Raw genomic sequence first — 23,786 nt, 5'->3', positions numbered from 1 at the left:
AGTAGATCGCATGAGCAGCGCCTACAGACAAGATCGCCTTTAGAAGTTAAATTCAACACTGACACCCTTGTACGAAAATAAAGGTAAATATGCTTTACCGTGTGCTTCTGATAAACCTTCTCGACCGGCCTGGGAAACGACGCCGGAGATAAACCAGAGCTTCCGCGCTGCTAAAGTTATCTGTCCTCAGGGAGCAAGCATTTCATTCTATCCACACTGATTATCAACTGCACATCACAACTCACTGCAGCATATGGTAATTACCTATTTGCCGCCGTTGTCAGTCTTGTTAAGCCTGGTCACGGGTCAGCGTTCAATGCTTAACGATCGAAGAGACAGAATTACCGTCGAGCGCTTTCCAAATAGGGGCGCCACTTTAAGAGCACCGATGTACGTGCTCTTCGACTGACAGCCTAGCAGCCTGTGTGAAACACGTCTGACTTCGGGGACGAGGAGGATGGTACTGCTGGACTCCGATCGATCTCCAGTATCAGTGCTTCTCTCAGCCACTGGTGTCGTACCTGCCTCGTTCCAGGATCTTCCCTTCCTACACATTTGCTGCTTGCTTTATACTGGAAGCTGTCGTTATTTGACCATCATGGTGTCTAGATGTACACTCTTGCAAGCAGTAGATAGCACTTGCTGTCTTTTCAGTATGATGTGTCTGCATTTAACTATCGCATTTGTATTGGTGTATACGTACGCATGTGCAAGCTATGGAAAATACCTGTCGTGTTCCAGTATTCTGAACGTAGACTTACCTGATATATATTGTCAGTATTGAAGTGTCAGGTTTATTTTTGAGTTTCATATACTCTTGCAAGCTAAGGATAACACTTGCCCTCTTTCCAGTATTAAGAACGTAGATATATTTGATATATATACGGGAAGGTGTCTGTATCCAACGGTCGACATTGTCCACGTGTATAATGTGCAAGCTGAAGACAATCATGAATTATCATCCACACGTGTAAGTTGAAGCCTAATCATGATTGTTATTCACGATCTTGCTTTTAGTGAACAGAATGTAGTAAATACCATTGGAGTGTCTTCATTAAATATGAACCAGCCGATACCAAAGCTCTTTCTGAACATTAATGCCAGTTCAATCAATGAATAAATGAATAACATCATTCTTTATGAAAGATCTGGTTTCTATATCCCGCTTGGTGCTGCCCTTTTATGTATATGCTACATAAACGTAGCGTGCGCGAAACCATGCATACTCGGTAAAATATGAAGCAACAAAACTTCCGAACCGCGAGGATGCGGGTTAGTGTTGGTCTTCATTAACCCGTGCCTGTCGAAAGCGGCGACTAGCGATCCCGGAGGTCAAACTCGCTGACTTGGTTGGAACATGTCATCGTATCCCGGGTGCTTAGATAGGGGTTCGTGCTGTTGATCACTGGATTTTCTGGTCCAGACTCGATTATTTACTGTATTTACAGACCGCCACTATAGCTGGGATACCTGTGATTTCGGCGTTAAACAATAACAACAACACACTAGCCACCTTTCTACATCCTTATGAAATCTCTGCTGAAAAGGAGATGCAGTTGTACAATTCCAACCATATAATAAATCTGTGTTCATGAACTGTTTTCCAATGGTGGTGATGCCATTGTCAGAGAAAAGGTGAGCCCACCCTGCTCTACCGATGACACACAAAAATAGCCAACATTTCATATAAAAACTGCAACATATGATACATGTAAAACAGGATATTGTGCGAGAAGATTCGCCACTGATGCGTCAACTTTGTAAATGTTTTTCACCTGTCTGTCATTAAAGATCTTGATAACCTTACTGCGGCCTTTAATATTATATTTCAGATAGCAATCAAAACACTTGTCATAGGAAGGCTTCAATCAAACACATCTCAGTGTACTAATCTATCTATGTCATCTGTCTCTGCAATCAGAAAGTGTTCAACATCCTTTTTAATCCTTTTGTGGTAAGTGATGTATGTCAAACATAACGTTCCTTTTAATCACAGCGATGTCAGTTACTGTGTCGAACATTAAGACGACAAAAATTAAAGAAAAAACAGAACGAAACTAGTCCAAATAGTAGATTGAGTGATGGGACACCATTTTTTTCACCGAATTATTGAAACACTTTTCAAATGTCTATCTTTGCCAAAATCTTGCTAATTCTTTAAACGTTGTCAGCTTTATAAAATAACCTTCAAGGAAAAGATTAGATGTACGAGGATAATCAAGATCTTCAAAGAAAGAGACCTGTGAAGATCCGGATTTGAATTGGTAATTGAAATTGCCCCGAAAGAGGGATCGGGTGGTCTACTCCATGACCTGGTTGACACAGCCCATTGTATTCCAGCTGTGTAGCTCGATGCTAATAATGCTGATCATTAGGATTGTCAGGTCCAGACGTTAACATATAGCTGGTATGTTGCTGCGTGTGGCGTTAAGCAAAAACAAAACAAATTAAGGAGAGAGTTTGCTCACAGAGAGATCTTGCCATTAGGCGATCTGTTCATATGCATTACACACTGGGCCTGCCTTTGATCCTTTCAGATCTGTCAAGAAAGCTTTTACATTTCAGAGCTGCATTTGAGAAGCTTCGTACTATTCATGAAGCAAGACTACTCCATCTGTCTTAGCGATTGCCTATGGTTGCTCGCCCAAAGATAAATAACCTCCAGTGCTATATATAATATACTCCTGTGGATATGGAAGGTTAACATGGGGTATAGATTATATTGCTGGTCGTTCATTTGCTGATTTCCGAGACTGGGATGACGGGCAATGATGACTTCATACAGGGTACCACATGCTAATGTGCAAATCACATGCCCGACAAGCTAGATTAATCTAAGAACAAACACATATGCCTTTCGTTACCCGCTATACAGTATTTTCCGTAATAGTGAAACAGCGACAGTAGGATTTACACGTCAGAATTTCCTTGTTAGCGGCTTGACAGCACGCGATGCCATACAAAGAACAAAAAGATATCAAATATACCCAAATTTAGGATATTTTCTAGCTGAATGCTAACCATCTGTACTTGAAAGAAACAAATGCATTATCTTCAACAGACTGTGTGAGATCTCAGGAATCGTCACCAGGATTCCACATGCACAGATACTGTGCCATATGTAACTCTGTGAACCAGTAGGATAACCCGGGACCCGGATGATCAGATTGACTTCGTACCGAACTGAAAACAAATTCAAGGCACGCCGGAGTAACAACTGTGATATGGAAGATCCCGTGTTCTGCTGTGTCTTTGGATTACCTAGCCACAATGAACCCTTTTCTCTCTGGAATTCTATTTTCTCGATAGTGGTCTCCGAGAAGATATGCAGATATGTATTTTCTTGTAACCAAATATACACCCCTCCACCTTTCCCCGCCCAGCTGACATTCCTGCTTAGAATAGGTTCTTATACGAGTCAACAATCTGATCAAGATACCAAGCCCCATGGCATCTCCATGTTTGAGTTCCTCCCATTATGACATGTCACTTTGACATGTTCCTCTCAGTATGGTATGTCAACATGAATCAATTGGCCATCAATCTGGCCATTAGTAGCAGAACACCGTAAGCAGGTGTAATAAACAACAACTTCTTTTTTCTATTTGCGCCGACAAATAAACATCAAATTCATCTCTCTGCAACAAAAAGTGGTTAAAATTGAAATTCACCACTGTTGACGACTTATGTGACAAGTACCGCATGGATTACCGTGCACGAAGTATTTGCAAGTGTCCTTAGGGAAGGCTTAAATGTCAGTGAAGCTGCAGATCCGTGTATAAACTCAATACCTCAAACATGTGACTAACAGCAGAACTAATTCGATTCATTAATTCATATGCACCCAATAACACTGAAGTGTGCACAGAGCGGTATATATATGCATGCCAATAGGTTTAACAGCTGTTTCTCCTTTACTAGTAAATGCGAAATTAAGCAAGCACCTGGCCTGGTCATCATTGACATTTCATATGAGTAAAAGGACGACCTGAAATTGTACTGAAGTGTTGTAAAGTGGTTCTACAATGCAGCATTCAATTATCAATGCCTTAATTTCCCAGAGCACTTTCTAATTAGTATATTCGTAGCTTAAGAGAAATTCTCTAAATAATCAGGAAACACGTGTCAAAGAATAGTCTACCTCCTTTTGCTGCTTTGGGAACATTGACAGATGTTTGTGCCATTATCCCTCGGGACATATGACGGATATTTTTGTCTACAAGTAAAGTTAACATGGTTAGCGCAACGTGTTCCCTAGAGCGATTTTCAATAAATGTTAATCAAACAAAGATAAAACCTGCTTCATTCATGACACCTCCAATTGACATTTCTGTTCCCCTTGTAAACCACACTCCACTACTTATACCCCAACTTCGTTTACCTGGTAATCAGATGGATTAAGCAGTCGAAGAGAAGTTAAGGAACGCTGGGTTTAATGACCTTCATGTTGTCACGGTCAATCAGTTCTCTAAGTATCACTCTTTGTGACATCTGTGTGCCATGTACATAGAACATTTCGTTTGAAGACCTAGAGTTGCTTCAATGCAGGCCGTGGCGCTTGTTAATACGGTTCGTCCAGCCCTTGAATTCAAGCCTTGGCAAGATCGATATTTTCAATGTGTCTTGTAGAAGTAGTCTGAAAACCAGCTATTCTATCTATTATTCCTACGGCTCATGACAATAATGTCTCAACGTTTCATCATATCGCTCACGGCAGTATGTGACTTCAGACGCATTCTTAAACCAGTCCTTTGTTTATAGCTCTTGGGCACGTCATTACCTATTTGCAAGTAACCATCAACAAAAGTTTCCTCAACGATTAACACAGATGAGAAGTCCTTTGGGCATTTTGTACTCAGACATGTTTGTCAAAATGATAAAATGAGACATAGCACACATCATATCATCCTCCGATAATGACACCAGATGTTTCAGAAGACCCTCACCACCATAAGGTAATTCCATTACTCTCATAAATATAGCCTTTCTTAGAAATTACTTGAAATCATCCCTGATGTCTACGAAGTTGTAATGGACTTGTGCAGACAATATGCACGATGAGGACAAAGGATTATTTTGACAAAGTTCTGTCACGACACTGCACCTGCAGTAATAAGGTCATCCGAAAGATGCTACTCTATAATGTACAAACGAGTACAAATGTACAGACTAGCCCTATCGGATATATTATTGATAAAGTGAGTTCTGTTCTTGAATGTTACGTGATTAATACACTGTGATCGTGAGGCCATAACGGCCATGGACTGCCAACCCTAAGTAAGCCACAGCCGCTTTAACTGTAAAATTAGTGAAAGTTCTCATCGAGCCTACTTATCAAGTATTAATGTGATGATGGTTTAAGACATTATACTATTGTGTTAAGGTGAATGTTGAACAAACACGTGCACCATTCTCTCTTTGAAGGTGGACGAAACACGTGTACCATCCTATCGTCGAAAGTGGACCTTACAACCGTGCTCCAGATGACGTTGAACCAAACGTTTGTACCAGTCTCCAGATAGATAACACAATTAAATCATTCTCCGGCGAGGGTGGACCAAACATTTTACAATTCTTTTAGTTAACCCAGCAGGTGAACATGTATTCTCAAAGTGGGGGAGAATCAACGTACCCTTTACATGAAGAGGTGCCCAGCAATAAACGTATCTCGAAAGTTGACATAACAGTTGACAGGGGCGTAGTTACATTTATAAAAAAATAATTCCTGAAATACACATGATTGTTGCTGAAAAGGTTGGGCAAGACCAAGGTAGAAATATGAAGCTCCGCAAGCAATGGGCTTCCCCCTGCCCCTGCCTCCACCACCACCCCCTGGCCCCAGCAACGAACATTGTTCTTGGAGAATCTACAATCTGTGTACTCTTCAAAAGTCACCTGTAAGATTAATACACTACTTACGATTAAGCAATTTTTTAAGATACGAAGGGTATATTACTCATTCCCTTGTAGAAGGATTCTTACTCGCAAATATAATGTTTCCCAAATTCAGTAATGCAAATATCATCTGAAACGAAGTTGTGCATTCGAAACGAAACACCATTTGAAACAATCAAAACATACATGAATCATTAAAATCAGTTTCATAAAATTTTATACCGTTCACCTTTCATTTGGGGTCTGTGTCTCGATACCTAGCCAGGACATATGCCAGCGTGAAGAGCTCAACTTTCAACGGCGACACACTAAAGATACAATCGGATACCCTCTGGTGTGGTTGACTAGCTTTTATGGCTCTGCCACAGGACCCGTCCGCCAAACCAGACTGACAATATACAGAGCTCAGAGTCAGTCATCCCCAAAGACCAATAAATTAGACTCGTTGTAGGCTGCGATTACGGGGGCACTCAATATCAGCATGACCACAGTTTTATAGCTGCACAAATTAGGGACTATGTTTCAAACATCCTTTACAGCAACAGAGTACGGACAACAGAGGGGGACAAGAAGATTCGTGTTACCCTGTGTATAACGTCGCTATGTCCGTGTCAGAAAATTTAACTCAGTATGTCAATCACTCAAAGTCTAAATAGATTGTAAAGGATGAGAACATTGATTACAACTTTATAGTTCTTCAGTTTGGAACAAGATGCCATCCTAGAAGCAGATAGAATATCATTAAGTTTTTTTTTCCCGGTCTATGAAGTCCATTTGATTTTGAACTTCCATAACGACATTATTCAAAACACCAATTACAAAGAACATGTTCCTTTTAGAAATGCCACCATCAGCATCAGAGCTTAACATGTTCTATGCACTGAAAAGAGCGTCTTTGAAATTATCATTCTGCATACACAAGGGTTGTTTAAAATAACACATCAGTATCAAGAGAGATATATGGCAACAAGGCATTGGTAATTATCACCATGACGTACCTTTGAGATTCCAACCTAATGAAATGGTTTTCCTGAACAGAAGAAGCCTCCCTCTTCTGGTCGCCATGGGTAGCACTTTTAAACGTCCTTACAAACACGTCCACATTTAGAACGTGCCACTGATTGGATTCCCTTTATAGAACCTAAAGAAATTTCAGTAGTGGTAATACCATACATAAAAGTTCTTTAATCCACTTTATACAGAATACAGATAAACGAAATCATTATTGCGACACTGACTGGACTAATGATACGTATTTCACTTTGCTCCTTATTTCCAAACATCTATAAGCCATGCATTTTTAAAGAAAGCTGTTACTAGAAAACAATACATAAGGACACCAAGGCGTCTGAAGGAACCAGTCATTTCGGATTTCGACTACACAACAATCTCTTTCTGTTTATTGTAAACGACTTCAGGAACAGGCTGTCTTGAAATGGGCATCAATGGCAGTATTCACTGTGCTCAATACAGGATTGGTAGACCTGGACGAAGTATCCTTTTCAGATTCATTTTCTTCAGAAGGCCAGTGGTTGGTCTCTTCAGCGTCACACTGGGAATGGGAAGAGTCAGAATTCATTGGCTTGATCCCCTCAGGTGCAATCGAAAATAACCAATTTTCCTATGGAAACAGACTGTAATTTTCGACGTGTCACGTCCTATTTTCGTTTGAGTAAGCCTGCTGAATATAAGTATTTTACATGGCTTGGGACCAAGTCCACTTATGCAATCACTTCGCCACGCAAAACGTGCCGATATCATGCATGTGTATGACAACCGTATAGGCAAAAACAAGACTTAACAAGCGCCTGTCTTAGTGCCTTTCAAGTTGATTTTCCGGCGATTTACAGGGGATTTCTGTTCAGATTGCCAATAAGTAATCAACGTCATTCACGTGCACTGGACGGTGTAGCTTCAGCGTGGCAGAATCAGGGTACAGTATACCCCTGAAAAATTGGATGAATCGATGCCATTTGCCAACCTGCTTTATACAACATAAACATTCAGATTTCTGTTTTCAAATAATGTATTTGGATAGTTTTCGTAGGTATTTGGTATGGCTTAGGAATGCATGTCCATCCTCATCAGGAATATCGCTCTCATGCATGTCTACCTATATATATCTTCCAGTTTATGACACGTTTCATGACTAACATTTGGCACCCTTCATGGAAAATAAGGCATCTGTTCAGAGAGGCATTGCATTCATCTTTACTCGCGTGGCTGTCCGCCATCTTTGTGCAAGCGTACACAGCTGTCAAAACGTCGGCAATAAATCACCTTTCTGACCTGACACAAAAGGAGTGTCACGTGACTGCAGTGAGATGTTAATGAACTTTGCAGAGCAAACTCATGATGAGTTACCTGACAGGTGGTAACGGTAATGCAAATCCGTGTGGGGAAAATGGATTGTTTTCTCGTCAGGGAGGTGGGAGAACACACTGGTCGGGTTAATCATGCCACGAATATAGCCATCAATATTGTCCCGAAGTCGTCATCTTCTTCAACATCATTATTATCATCATCATCCCGTCATCGTCAGCACCACCACCATCATCATCAATCCCCCTTCTTTAACTCCTCCTCCTCGTCATCATCATCACCTCCGACATCAACATTACCTCTACTACCACCATCATCATCATCACATCGTCGTCAGCACCACCACCATCATCATCAATCCCCCTTCTTAAACTCCTCCTCCTCGTCATCATCATCACCTCCGACATCAACATTACCTCTACTACCACCACCATCATCATCACATCGTCGTCAGCACCACCACCATCATCATCAATCCCCCTTCTTTAACTCCTCCTCCTCGTCATCATCATCACCTCCGACATCAACATTACCTCTACTACCACCATCATCATCATCACATCGTCGTCAGCACCACCACCATCATCATCAATCCCCCTTCTTTAACTCCTCCTCCTCGTCATCATCATCACCTCCGACATCAACATTACCTCTACTACCACCATCATCATCATCACATCGCAAACCACCATCATCATAACCTGCACCACCACCATCATCATTATCATCATCCATATCATCATTCCGTCGTCGTCAGCTCCACTATTATCATCATCAACCCTCCTCTTTAATTCCTCTTCCTCCTCGTCATCATCATCACTACCATCATCATCATAAAAAAAACACCCTCATCACCTCCAACACCAACACCATTATCATCATCATTATCTATATCATCATCATCCCGACGTCGTCAACATCACCTTATCTCCTAATCAGCAGCATCACCGCCACCAGCAGCAACCTGTGACAAATTCGTCTCTCATGGTCTCTCAGCTTACAAGTTAGACAACAACTAAGTTATTCAGTGAAACTACGCCTACGTCCACTGCCACCAGCTTTAACTGTTCAATAATATTTGTTGGAAAGTCTTTGGGACAATTGGGTCATTAACAGCTCTCGGGAATGCGTAGTGGCCTTGTATCTATGTATTTCTCCTCTAACAGATTGATCCGTTTGTTTCTTTCGACGTAGCATCCTGTTTTTGAATTGTGGTAATACTGTATCATGCTTTGATAAGAAAACAGCAGAATTTCCGATCGATCAATTCTAAAACAAGTGTGAAAAAAAAACACAAAACAACAAAACAAACGCAAATGGTCCAGATAAAACTTCAGAACATAAAGCCTTTTCAACATTAACCTGCATAAATGCAACAATCTCATTTATCTTCGAAAGCAACTCAGCACATCATCCGCATCTTCCACTCTCCGTGACCATTAAGATGCATATCGCCATAGTGTTTGGTCAAAACGTCAAAAGGATTAATGGTTCATCCGTGCTCTCACGGCGAGATAATGATCAGGAAAAGTGAACGGATCTTCTCATGACAGTGATTCATCTTTGCACTAATGACTGTATACATAGTCCATTTCCTATTCTTGAACTGCGACTAATACACTCTCGAGTTACATACATGCATGTATATGCTTTTACCAGGATGATTATATGTGGATTTTTTTTCTAATTCTTCACCGATTGTTTTGTTGCTTAGTCGACGTTTATTTCTGGTACACGTGAAGTCAACAGCGCACCACGTTTTCAATAACTATGGTAATCCTAGGTTGGTCTTTGCAAAACGAACACAGTTTATTGCAATTCCTTGAGCTCTTCGTATGAATCGTTATTGACTTGGATTATGTCTTCATAAGATTTGATGAAAACTTTAAAACTTTCTAGAAGAATAGGTATTCCTGGGCTATCATGGCAAGTGCAAGGAAAGGTCGAAGCGACACTAACAAATTAAGAAACGTAATTGGGGCTGGTCAGGAGTCTGACAATCAAATGGTCCTCGTGTGTCCATTGGACGGAACTGGGCGACGACTGGGTGACCCATTTTGTAGGATAACAAACTATAATCTCAACAGCCATATGGTGTTAATGCATAAATCGTATATATATATCTATAGCCTTTGAATTTGCCGCGTTTTGATGACTTCATCTCAGACAAAGACTCTCCTAAAACAACCTAAGGTGAAAGTCATATTTAAAAAAACTCAGTAACCATTTTGAAAAACAGCAGCCACATCATACGGACTATGCCCATCGGACGCTGTTCCAGTCTGGTCGCAGATCGATAGATCGATCTGAGGGCGGTGGATCTGGAACCGCGACATTTAATCAGGGATGATATGTTGTCACTTTCCTCCGCTTGCTAATTTCTTCTGATTATTGTAGGGGCTGGTATCGTGACAGACATATACTGCTTCTGGTCAAGGAGGGACTTTGACAGGATACAGGCTGGGGCAAAAATAAGTGATACCTTAGCTGCTGATCGAAATTTGAGTTCAGCTGTCAAACCGTTCCACGTCAAATAATTGCGTGTCAGATAGAAACACGCCAAAATTGCTTTGGGATGTTGATTTAAGCTGTTCGTTCCGATCATATTCGGGCGCAAAATAGTAGAAAACATTCGCTTAAATATCTTGTCGGAGAAACTTGCCCGAGGATGATGCATGGTTTGTCCTCAGTTCAATACAAAACCTAGAAATACTGTAACATGCTGTCAAATGTCGAATGAACCAGTTTCAATTCATGTCAGCTTCTTACTTCCATAAGGAATAATATTTGTATTTGTATCTAGTTTCCTTTTACCGAAAGGAATAATCTGATTGAAAAAGCACATCATGTTTGAATCGAAAATAATTTCTTTTAATGAATAACACGTTTAAAACTATGTTAGTGGAGCAGTCAAACAGCGAATATAACAAATGTCAACAAAACCTTGATGCCATCTGAAAACAGTAACCATATGAATCGTGTTTGGAAGACTCAATCAAGCGTTTTGTCCTTCCAATCCGTTGCCATTGAGAAAGGAGAGTGTTAAATGCCTATTTCTAAAAGTTCACCACGCTGCTGACCCGAGTTTGATTTCCCACAATATGTGAAGAATATATTCGATGTTCCTCGGGAGTATTGCACTCACTCACTCACTCACTCACTCACTCACTCACTCACTCACTCACTCACTCACTCACTCACTCACTCACTCACTCACTCACTCACTCACTCACTCACTCACTCACTCACTCACTCATACTTTGAATGTTTAGACTTACGCCAAACATTTTGTGATAAGCCAGCGCTAACATCGGCGTGTATAATGACGGCCATATACAAATCATATTTAGCGTAAACTAGGAATGGAGCCTTTGGTCCGTATAATCCCATCTACAGTTAATTTGTGATATCGAACAACAAGTACAATATTGCATAATATTATATGAAATACCTGTGGAATTTATTGTACTCTACAGCTTCAATTGCCACAGAAATATATTACGTCGCCAGTCATGAAGTTGTAGTTGTCATATGTATTGTATAATGCACGTCTATTGAAATGAAATCCCCATCACAATCATACTTTATAATTAAATATCCAAGTATGTATGCATTCAACTGCAGCAATACTTACCATGGTCTGACGTGTTTTCGGGGGTACTGCTACAGTACGTACCATGGTGTGACTTGGTTTCGGAGGTACTGCTGCAATTTTACCATGGTGTGACGTTTTTTCGGGGGTACTGCTACAGTACGTACCATGGTGTGACTTGGTTTCGGAGGTACTGCTGCAATTTTACCATGGTGTGACGTTTTTTCGGGGGTACTGCTACAGTACGTACCATGGTGTGACTTGGTTTCGGAGGTACTGCTACAGTACGTACCATGGTGTGACTTGGTTTCGGAGGTACTGCTGCAATTTTACCATGGTCTGACGTGTTTTCGGGGGTACTGCTACAGTACGTACCATGGTGTGACTTGGTTTCGGAGGTACTGCTGCAATTTTACCATGGTGTTACGTTTTTTCGGGGGTACTGCTACAGTACGTACCATGGTGTGACTTGGTTTCGGAGGTACTGCTGCAATTTTACCATGGTGTGACGTTTTATCGGGGGTACTGCTACAGTACGTACCATGGTGTGACTTGGTTTCGGGGTACTGCTGCAATCTTACCATGGTGTGACGTGTTTTCGGGGTGAAAACGCAATAGATAATTATGTAAATTATTGTGTATCAGTACATTATGAAAACTGAAATTCCGTAATTAAATATAATCTCAACTTTCATAAAAATATTGTCAGGGTGTTCTGTCGTCTACTGGTTTCCAGTGCTGCGAATATTTTGTGTCTTGTCCGCCAGTACGAGTGGCAGAAGTGACGTACCAAGTTTTCGGATTACTCGTTACAGCGCGGGGTCACTACCTTGTACGGGAACTCAGGTGATGAATTCTTGTTCATAGAAATCAACAAATACAACGTGTCATTTTCACCAAAAGTCAAGCAAATTGGTCATATATTTCTTGACAAAGTGAATGAGTGTTTAAAATAACCATATTTACGGGTAAGTTATTCAATCATATGCATATTAATTCTTCTTGGCTGTAGATCTACAACACGCCATGACAGCTACAATAAACCAGATCATGTCTGCGCAGTACAGTGGCAGCAGCAGTATTTAAAAATGGTCACAAGCCGTACGAATTATGGCACGAATTACGCAACACGAAAAGCAAATATACAAGAGATTACAAATTCGGTTTTCCATAGTCATTTTAATACGTCGGCAACATTCCATTAGAGTCACGTGATGCGTATGTTTTCACCTTTCACTCGAGCAGACGGCGGTCTGCTTGGCAAGCTGTGAGTTCTGTTTCAGCAGTTATGAACACATGTATGAAGGTTCTGAAAGTGCATTACGTTCTAGGGTAGAATTGTGATACTTTGGCAGAACATTAGGCCACAACTTGCGTGAAAGCTGGATATTTCAAACATTTTGTGTCCTGGTTGCGACGGAAGCTTCTGCACGCGAGACAGTGGTTATAGGTGGCGCTGTCATCTCACTGTACGCAAGAAATTACGGGAAAAAGAAATGCCGCGTAAATGTGGTTCCCCCGAAAACATGGTACGGGACTGTATGTTACAATAAATAATTACAATTTCGACGTGCATACATGACCATAATCACAACGCTCGTCTTCTCACATGTACAGCCTCATTTTAGCACGAATGTATTATTCATACACTGGATAATGTGTCCAGTTTCCGTCTCATGTATGAGTGGGTATGTTTAGTTTTACGACTCACTCAGCAATATTCCAGGTATATGGATACGTTCTGTACATAATCGAGTCTGCGCCAGACAGTCCAGTGATCAACAGCATGAACATCGATCTGCGCTAATAGGGTACCATGACGTGTCAACAGTCAGCGAGCCGAACCACCCGATCCCGCTAGCTGCCTCTTACGACAAGCATGATTTTCCCAAGTTCAATTCCAACCCAGACCTTCACAAATCGTATTATGTATACATGTGTTGCTAACAAATCGAACTATCGATGTTCCACTCTTCTAGTATAGTCCTCCATCCATCCATACCTCCTACTCTCTCGTCCATTTACTAATTTGGCGAGAATCTGGCATTGACTACAGTTAAACACCGCTATGTCTATGTTAATGGACCAACATAATACTTCCGAGTTATTCGAGTATCGACACTAAAGAAAATGGTTAACGAAATATTACACATGGACCAAACTTTACTTCGAGACAATCGTATGTTCGACACATCCATATCGGGATCTGGAGAATGGTCTGGGTGTTTACTCCAACGTCCAACAAATTAGAGTATATGAAACATTCAAAAGTTATAGTTTTACAGAATATCAGAATATATTTTCACACAATCCACTAGCCTACGTGATACCTACGACCAGGGAATGTATGTTACCACACAATGCACAGCCTTGTCCATTGTAGTCACACGAGGGTCAATTTTCACAATTATTACTCACCTAATGATGGTTACTCAACTGAATGTGCCATGCAAAGAAACCACTAGTGGATGAAATAGATATTGATCAACACAGGAAATTGAAATCGAATTGTATAGCATTCACTAGACGTTGTTTCCTGGCGACTGAAATGTACAATGGTGTAAACAAGCTAGACATAGCCATTCCAGAAGAACTGAAGAAAACAGAGAAAATGACCGCGTGAAGCATTCATTCAGCACACGGTGCACGCAGAGCAACAAACTCATATTTTTGCTGTTCATGAAACTTTACAAAGCGTATTTGCCTATCGAACGTCCTCTGGCAATAAATGAATATTCGGCTCAGTGTTAGGCTTAATGCGTGCAGGTGAATCATTCTTTCGCCCTTTGGGTATATCTTGACGCCGGTGTATTTTCCACAGATATCGTCAAATATGTTACTCACAAGATGCCAAGTATAAAATTTGTTCAGAAGTTTGAAGCCATTTTGACATAGTTTAACTTCCTTTTGTATTCTTTACTGATTCCGTACAAAACACCGTCCACGAACAAACAAAGCTTTTGGTGACAGAAGGTCCTAAGAGATCTCATAGAACTTGTGGAATTGGCAAAATCCAAATCCAACTCTAAAGCAACAATACAGGGTGTCAAAACTGCAAAGCTGCTGTACAGAGCTGATTTCATTCAAGTGTCGCTAACACGCTTGTCTTACACTCATCCTTACAACACTGTACAAGTCTTGGTATATGTAACTGAATCTAATCAGTTGCTATGGATCGGCATTTATATCGACTCCACACCATCGAAGTGATATATAGTATTCGCTCGCCATCATATCAATTCTAAACACATTAGCAAAGATGCATAAAAATGGCCATTATAGGCTGTTTACTGGTCCCTCCGGAAACATGTTTTGATGTGCACCTCGATGTTTGTTTATGTTGTCTGAGCCCTTCGGGTTCAGGGAACATAAGCAAACATCGAGGCGTACATCAACCCATAGGCCCCAAGGGGCTAGTGTGAACAGTGAATTCATTTTACCGAACACCCCAATGTTAATTTTGATTTGTTTTGTAGTCAACGCTAGATTATGCAGACAAGACAAACAGATTTAGAGTTATCTCCCTTCCATCAATTTGCATTCGCAAGAGATTGGTAATTTCCGTACACCGTACGTGATTCAGTGTCGTTCAAGTTAGAGTTACTGCCACGAAGTACCGGGTGGGTTTGGCACTCGCATCGTGGTGCATAGAAAATGTTACTCTCTTGTAGATTGAAAATAACAGATGGGCGCTCAGTCAGTCAGAAAGCGACATTTAAGTGTGAAGTAAGATAAAATATATTTTACTCCATCAGATCGACAGATGTTTGTTGCTTGGACAAAACCTGGTTTTCGGAAATGTGAATGTGTGCATCTCAAGGTCACTTAATTCAAAACCAGTCAGCAACAATTACAATTGTTTTTAAAGAGATCTTTTTATCTGTTTCATTATTGACGCATCACTGAGCAAAATGATGTTCCATGCAATTAAATGTAACGACTTGCAGCATATGGTCCCATTTAATGCTGGTGAAAATGTGTTTTGTTGCTGCTTTATTGAACAATACATAAAAATGTAATATTTAACAGGTCTGTTATATAGCCTGAAGGTTAATATCAAAACGCAAATTCGCCAATTCTCAATCTCATGCTTTTAGTAATACCACTTCTTATTGCATAACGAACAGGACCCATTGTGTAGCTAATATAAAATAATGTTTACACAGTGAGTCACGTACATCGTAGGTCATGTACAAAATTGGTTTATTACATTATCTTAACACTACAGTTATATGTTTTATACAAGGTGAAACATCCTGGTATTATAATAGCAAGATGCAAAAGGTATTCCAGTCCGATTCGCATCCCTTGAGATGGTGTCTTCATATAAATTTAAAGCTCGACATCCAATTCACTGCGAATTAGTGTCAGGTTGTCAAACATAATTCACAGAGTATACACTCAACATTTTGGGATTTCAGTTTTGATGGAACGTACACCACTGTAGTTGTACGAACATTAGAGTGTTCAGTCGTTCCGAATCATCCTAGGTGAACCTGAAAAGTATCAATTCAACTCCCATATTATTCTCAGTCGAGGTCCTACTTTATCGACCTTAAGATATATATGATGCTTAGATCGTCATTAATCATACTTTGCATATCATTAACATTTTCCTCGGGTTTGGCAGTTAGACGGCTTCCTCGTCTTGGGTCATCTTTGAGGACCCCCCTTCCCCACTTGAACTCTACAGCTGAACTATTAAGAGAGGCAAAGAAGGAACATGATCCCCTGAAGGCGTCACGATGCCTGTATGTACTGCCTACGGCGTTGGTCCTTTCACGCTGCGATGTGTAATAAAATCACATGAGCCTATTCTGTCTGTTTTAATGAAGAGATAATACGCAGTGACTTCGATGCCTGAAGAAATATGCTTTCAAGTTGCGTACTTGGCTCAAGTGCTCCCTGTGGAATTATACATGTTCCACATACTGGAAACTGTTATAAGGTCAATCTAACATCAGGGTTAGCGTAGAGTGAGTGAGGGATTCAGTTTAGTTTTACGCCGGACTTAGCAATATTCCAGGTATATGGGGGCGGTCTGTACATAATCGAGTCCGGATCAGACAATCCAGTGATCAGCAACATGAGCATCGATCTGCACATTTGGGAACCGATGTCATCCAAGTCAGCTTGTCTGACCAACCGATCCCGTTGGTCACCTCTTACGACAAGCATAGTCGCCTTTTATGGCAAGCATGAATTGCTTACGGCTTATTCTACCCCGGAACCTTCACGGGTCGGGATAGCTTAGAACTTTCCACAACCATTACATTGGATTAATATTAACCACTATAGACGAGTAAGTAAATGTGATATATCGCTACTTATATTTAACATGGTTTAGTTTTATTTAAATTCAGTTATCTGGACATGAGACTAATGCAACGTTAAGTGTGATATTTCGATATACATATAGTTATGAATAATTCAAGTAAACTCACTGTTCTCCATGAATATTCTCATGAAATGCACTGCCATGGCGACACGAACGCATTGTCACTGTCACAGCTGGTGTTCGGAAAGACCTTAATTTGGTCCACAACAGTTCATTTTTTAGAAAACATTGTCATATTGTATTTTCCCAACAGGTAAACGTCAGTAGTCTTACTTGAGCTTTAATCTTGGTCGAGAGAGTGTTTAGTCGTTGTGGTTCCTGCTTGATTATGCTGTATAATATTTCATGTTTTTTTTTCATGGTATATATTTTCATGGTATTTTTGCCAATAGACTGTCGGAAACTGTATGATACTCTGACGAAATATCAATCACTGAAAATACACGCAGTAATGTGCTGTTGTGAAAGGCTATTACTGAAAAACAAATGCTATAGAAATTACCTGAAATCAGTTGCAGGTTTCATTCCAAGCGCATTGACCTAACTGTGATCCATCCTGGTAAACGTACGTACATTCTACATCACTCTTGACTTGTGTGTTACACCAAACAAGCACGATGTCGTATGACAGCAACTGTGACAATTTACCCTTTGTCACTGGATCGTTAAACAACCCTGGTCATAGTCTAGTAACCGTATCATGCCACCTCACTTAATAGTCCATTTCGCAAAGTTCCACAGTCGTCATCGTCCAGTGACTTTACCTACCTTGCTAGAGAACAGCTGTCCCGTCAGTATTAATTTATAGTTGTATAACCCTATATTTCTATCCCGTAACTATTTATTTGACATACACGTCTCATTTATGTATTCTTTTTCATGTGTTGAACATGTTTTTGTAACTATGAATTCCACGCATAAGCTGGTGTATGCAGTGTTCATGATTACTCCTCATAGATATGAATGTATATTAAGCACAAAAAATCGAATCGTTAAAATGCGTTCCAACACTTTATAATAAAAAAATATGTTCATTTCAGTAGGTAGATATTGAGATCATGAGATGAGGACATGAATCTAAATGCGGGATAAGGGGTCAAGAAGCATTATCACAAACACAATGCCGAGCTGGACTAGTTTGTGAGAATATATGAAGTCTGTGAAATGGCCATGGAAGCATGTGGAATGGCATAGTCTTTACGCCTCTGCTTTTAAATCACGAACGCTAATTGGTATAAGGCGAATACGTGCTGTCCACATGCTCTGTTGAGAAGACATCAGGTGAATGTGAGGTGAATGTGGAAGCCATGGTAATATGTGAACATCCCCTTGTCATAAAAGCTACAGCGCCACCATTGACGTCACGAAAAGCGTCACGTGCACATGTGCTCAATTCCCTAAATAATAATTACATTTATCTGAATTTCTTTGCTCATGTAGGTCCACTATATATTTTGATTTCTTACACTTTTGTTAACGTGGTTTGTAGAAAGGTTTAGCGGTACGAGAAATAGGTTATCACATCTTTCTCGTCGTTTACGGGTTGTTCCTGTGCCACCGACCACACTTTGGTTTCACGTAAATTGTCTCTTGTCTGACTAATACAGGTTGGCCCCTCCCGGGCTGATAGAATAACACCATAAGATCAACTCACTCACGAACTCACTCACGAACTCACTCACGAACTCACGAACTCACGAACTCACGAACGAGTTCTCTACAACTCAAACATATACATGCCCGGGTTTCAACAAACTGTAAAAGACCAAGACTAGCATTATATACATGCTCTCCTCCAACTTAAAGGTGACACATCGTGTAATAGTGTCCAAGAAGGTGTTAAACCCAAGTCACTCACTCATTCACCCACTCACTCACTTATATAAATCGAATTTGCTTATCCATATTACATCTTTCAATTGCGGCATTGGGATTTTGTTAATATGAGATAATGTCCATCAGAGCTGAGAGGTAACTTGGATTTGGCGTTTCCACTGAACCAAAAATCCAATTTATATTTTAAATGGCCCATGTCTATATCTGATTTAATGCCCGTAAAATGATACCGTTTCCATCTGGACTGGCAAGCTGACATGTTCTAAGGACCAGGCCATGCTCGCATCGCTGCAGTAGCCTCAATGTTACCGCATCCAATAAACAATCGATTACCATGGTATTTCTGTTTCTTCAGATTGGAACCAGAAGTCTAGGAATATGATATGTATGCTCCTCTGACAACACGTTGTCGTCAGTATGATGAAAACATGACACGCCTAGCGTCAGGGCAATGAATAAAATTATCAAGCGGAGTTGTTTAAAATTTCAGCAGGTAATTCAGTATGTTTATTAGTGCAAGAACTGGACTCTCTACATGGCAGCGACGAGACTGCTCATCAATGAAGTGAAAATATAGTTTGAAACCTGTTCATGTTGGCATCCTGTGGAAGTAGGCTAATCTTGGCGTCTATTATATGTCCATTATCTTTATCTCAACAGGTATTCTTTTGGTGTATTTCGTTAATGGCATAATCAATATTTTTCAGCATCATATTCTCAAATGTGAAAGATTGCTTCATAATCGGAATGAAACCTTTTGGGAATATCAAAATAGAAACTGAAAGACGTGCACGTGCGTTGTTGTCACGCTCGTGTCTGGTATGTCGAAAGTTCAATTTTGTCTCACTTGTACAGAGGGCACGAAATTATTGGTAGCCTCATCATTTTACCTTGGAATTGCCGTTCACACGTGTGTGCTTTCTCAATACGATGACACGTTGCTTTGTATGCGTAATACGTATGCCATACATAACGTCCAACGAAAATCGCCTGCCTAAATGAAACCATGCAAATTGTAATAAGAAACAGACCCTTGCACGATTCCGATTTTCTTGACACAATTGTGGTGCATTTATGTAACTTCACGATGATGCAATGACTTTCATCTGGCACACGTCACAATATACGAGCAGCGCATGGAGACGAAACATATATAATTGTCAAAGTTGATTTGAATTTGGCAGCAATACACGTATGCATGTCCAGTGAGGACTGTATTGTGGGAAGAGCCTCCTCATGTCGAAACCCTGACATAGAACTCATTGACAACATTACTAAGTCACTGTATGTTTTAACCCTTATTATGTCGTGTGACGTTCTGAGGAATCGTCAAGGACTGAGCATGCTCGAATGTGAAGTTTTGAAGTGTAGACACCATACCCAGGATCTGCAGGAGTATTGAGCAGACGGCAAGCCTGTAGATCAATGAGTGTTGACTACATATAAAGATTTACATTTTATAACCGTGGCTGTTGCACATTCTGACTAGCCGAAATGAATTGGGAGAAATGGGTTAAACTGCTTTCATATGGCAAAGTATATGCACATGTGTGTTTGTGCGTTTGTGCGTCTGCATCGCGCCGTGTTTTCCGCCGTGATATTGCAGGAATATTCCTAAAACCGGCGTAAAACTCACTCACTCACTCATTTGCGACGCAGCACACTCATTCACTAACACATAGCGTACACAGTGATAATGGTTTGCTGTAGGAATAACCTGTGGGTATTAGTACACAGACTATCGAGAAAATGGTTTCTTTAGCTTTCAGTCAACGACTGAGAGGCAGGCGGTGAAAGGTAAATATTAGATGTTAGTCAAGGACCGCATTTCCTCTCATTAAATACACTTCAGCTAATCTGACCCAAACAGTCAGTGCGCACCACACCACTCACTCTGTCCCTTTCTCCCTCAGATTTAATTAGCACGCTCCACTGTCGCTGAACCTACTGAAAGTCGGAGCACAAACCAAACTCGTCCACAAATTGCCATGACGAAGATTTATTAGGCAGTATTTCCATTCTGGCTGTAACTGCTCGCTTTTTCGCACGGCTGGACATTCAGAGAAATCGAATCTCTTGACATTACGGACGAATGAGATAGAACTATGGCCATTAGCCTGTGTGTTAGTATTGGAGTGATGAGCTTGTTGCGGTGTGGACAGCTGGAAAACAGCTTAAGTACCATGCAGTGCTACATGGGAGGATGTGGCTGGACCAAACGAAATGACCAGTAAACTATAAATCCGTCACTTTATACTACTTATATACTGTTAATATTTTGATAATGTACTTCTACTTTTTGTCCGTTCAAGTGAATACGCACAAATATTTTTGGGTGATAAGTCAAAACTAGTTTCGAAGCGTGTAATGGTGTTATTGTTCACTTGATGTAAAAGATTTTCGATGTCTCCGCAACCCCCCCCCCCCCCCCCCAACCCACACATTCACCGTAAATGCCCTCGTCAAGCCTTGATGTTACTAAACATTTGCAAAACGGCGTCAGTCCCTTCTGCCTGGCTTACCCACTCACTCACCCACTCACTCATTCACCGTAAGCCCTCTTGTTTAGCCTTGATGTTACTGAACATTTGTGAAACGGCATCAGTCTCTTCTGCTTGGTTTACCCACTCACTCACCCACTCACTCATTTACCGTAAGCCCTCTTGTTTAGCCTTGATGTTACTGAACATTTGTGAAACGGCATCAGTCCCTTCTGCCTGGTGTACCCACTCACTCACCCACTCACTCATTCACCGTAAGCCCTCTTGTTTAGCCTTGATGTTACTGAACATTTGTGAAACGGCATCAGTCCCTTCTGCTTGGTTTATCCACTCACTCACCCACTCACTCATTCACCGTAAGCCCTCTTGTTTAGCCTTGATGTTACTGAACATTTGTGAAACGGCATCAGTCCCTTCTGCCTGGTGTACCCACTCACTCACCCACTCACTCATTCACCGTAAGCCCTCTTGTTTAGCCTTGATGTTACTAACCATTTGCGATACGGCGTCAATCCCTTCTGCCTGATTTAAGAGGGCAAAACGTTCAGTTGGCATGTCGGATACAACTGCTGTACCTATTTAAGGTGAGTTAACACTCAATGAATCTCCATGTGAAACCCTGTAAACAGCCATTCTCCACTAAGAGGCAATGAACAGCTTCAACAAACGTTTCCTTCCAAATCCATCATAGGCACGTTGCGACACAGCATGACCTTTAAGCCACAGCCGTCACCAAATAAACGGTATCTATATGGTATAGCTTATAATTACTAAATAAACCTTCTTCACTAAAGTCGCACCTGCACATACGCTCCCCTCCAAACAAAAAACAAACAAACAAAGGAACAAAAAACAGAAACAGACGAAGATTATTTACAGCCAGTTTGCTACCGCTGGTTTGGTATATGTTTTTATGCGGTGTTCCACAGCCACAGGACGAATGTATGAAGCCACTACTATTTCTTGAGTACTGTTAGGTAATGTAAATCTAGTAACGATAGTTAGTTTATCAATCATGTTCCCTTAAGATCTGTTACACACATACATCACTTCCAAGTTATGCTTACGAAGAAGATGTCCGACTTTGATGGATCTACCTCCGGATTATGTTACCTCAGGACAAATATTCTTGGATAAAGTGCGTCAGTCAGGAAATATGTCCTTATCACTGGGAATACATTGCAGTTAACTTAACATATTATATATGCAGATTATCAGGGAGGGCGGTTCTTTAGAGAATTATTGAAAAAGGTTAAAGACATACACATATCTTCATTTCCGTCAGATCTTATTTGGCATTATTCAAATTCATTGATTTTAGAGACATAACTCTTTAACTGAACATTTATCAATGTGTTCCACCACATCGCCCTATATAGTTTACTAGTAATTTTATCAATTTTGTAAATGTATTTCTTTGTTGTACAGGAAGATGCCAATGTCGGATTTCTGAAAGTTGCATTGATTGAAACGTTGGTTCAACTGCTGGACAAGAACCCTAAGGACTGCGACTCAAATTGAGTGATTGAGTTTAATTTTACGCCGCACTTAGCAATATTCCAGCTATGGCAGCGGTCTGTTAATAACTGGACTATACAATCCAGTGATGAACAGTATGAGTTTAGAACGATCCAAGTACATGTATGTTCTATGTTTTAGTGTACTCGGACAATACGACGTGTCTGGTGTGGGGATCCTTTCAAGCAACCATCGCTGAGCATGATCAAATAAGATCCTAAATCATATGCAAGTACTCGGTCGTTTCTTACTGCACCTCCCACCAACACTTCCCTCTTCCAGACACTGCCATACTTGCATGCAGAATGTACCTTTATGGAATTGAGAGGTGCACTTATAGGGTGAACAAGTACGTTTCTGAAATTAACGGTTTCAGACTGAACAAAACACGTGTGCAAAATATCTAATAGGATTGGCAGGTTTGTGGGTGACATCAAGTTTCAGAAAATACTTGACACGTGTTGCAACGACATCAATACAAAGGGTATTTCCGTTTGGCATAAGTGTGTGAATAGTTGGAGGGGAGCACTAGTTCATTGCTGTTAGACAGTACGCAGGCCCCTACTTTCCTTTATCCCATCGAGACATTGTGTAAATGCTGTTCTTCATCCCCATCAAGACATTCGGGTGGTTTAAAGCGGCGTTAATTTCAATTCAAGTCATATCCTATATGTAGCCACATATAAAGTGGTTATATAATTATCCCGGTTCGATTCCTAACATGGGTGCATGCATACTGCGATACTGTCGGAATTTTGCTAAAAGTGGCGAAAAACAATTTTCA

At 40.7% G+C, this 23,786-nt stretch overlaps 1 protein-coding gene across 5 annotated transcripts in view; it reads right to left on the bottom strand.

Moving 5' to 3' along the window:
• LOC137268196 (neuropeptide Y receptor type 5-like) overlaps positions 1–23,786 on the bottom strand; it is a 128,273-nt gene that overhangs the window by 50,036 nt on the left and 54,451 nt on the right. Inside the window, exon 1 of one of the 5 annotated variants that reach the window (XM_067802733.1) lies at positions 17,650–17,785. The exons of 2 other annotated variants lie outside the window; for them this stretch is intronic. The gene's annotated coding sequence lies outside the window, so the exon portion shown is untranslated. Of the gene's footprint in view, positions 1–98; positions 466–17,649; positions 17,786–23,786 lie in introns of those variants that run through there. 2 more of the 5 variants (XM_067802731.1, XM_067802732.1) reach the window with 2 other exon arrangements.

This window comes from Haliotis asinina, chromosome 16 (genome assembly GCF_037392515.1).
Source record: "Haliotis asinina isolate JCU_RB_2024 chromosome 16, JCU_Hal_asi_v2, whole genome shotgun sequence".
NCBI lineage: Eukaryota > Metazoa > Mollusca > Gastropoda > Lepetellida > Haliotidae > Haliotis > Haliotis asinina.
The sequence above is the reverse complement of the archived record's forward strand: the minus strand, read 5'-3'. Positions and strand labels throughout refer to the sequence as shown.